Source organism: Triticum aestivum, unplaced genomic scaffold, assembly GCF_018294505.1.
Source record: "Triticum aestivum cultivar Chinese Spring unplaced genomic scaffold, IWGSC CS RefSeq v2.1 scaffold143333, whole genome shotgun sequence".
In the NCBI taxonomy this organism is placed as follows: Eukaryota; Viridiplantae; Streptophyta; class Magnoliopsida; order Poales; family Poaceae; genus Triticum; species Triticum aestivum.
In genome coordinates, this window is record NW_025230207.1 from 3465 (window position 1) to 4302 (window position 838).

Below are 838 nucleotides of genomic sequence, written 5' to 3' on the forward strand. Positions count from 1 at the left end.
CTACGTATGCTGTCGTGCTAGGAGTTGATCATTAGGCCGATTTCGCGCATCGACCTGAGTCTCAGGGGCTGCTTGGATTAGCGGTTTCATGTTTTCCTTTAGGTGCATCTCGGGTTTTAGACCGATACACACCTTGAGGGTTACTGGCTATATATCTCGGTAGAGAATAAATTGCACCAATAAAAAATACTGACAAAAATCGGCCCGTAGTCGGGGTGGTGCACCACCTCGGTAGCAGTCCGGCATAAAGCTTGGGCGCCAGTGGCTGGCTCCATAGAGTGCATTTCCGGCATTAAGCTCGGCTAAACTCCTTCAACTTTTTTGAACCAAGGTGATTTATGACACCTCGGATACAATACGGCGTTGGGGCTTGGCATAGTCCGGCGTTGGAGCTCGGATATAGTCCGGGGCTGGAACTCGGATGCAGTTCGGCGTTGGAGCTCGGCTATAACAATACTCTTTGGATACAGTCCGGCGTTGGCGTTCGAATACATTCCGGCGTTGGAGCTCGGAAGCGGTCTGGCGTTGGTGCTCGGCTGCAGAAGATACCTCGAATGTAGTCCGGCGTTGGAGCTCGGACACGAGAGGACACTGCCGCCTGGAACAACTTCAAACCTGAGGTGTGGCATAAAAATAACAAGGCATTGATAAAGGTCGGAAACTTAAAGGGGCTCCTCGGATACCCGACGTGTAAACTCTTCAGATGCACTTTGGCGATCCTCAAAATCGAAGATGAGAAGATTTGTTGAAACCGGTTTTCAAGACCGACGACCGAAGATGAAGAACTGTTCGGAAGAATCGAGAAGCGTCCCCAACTTGAAACCGGTTCAGGGGGCTA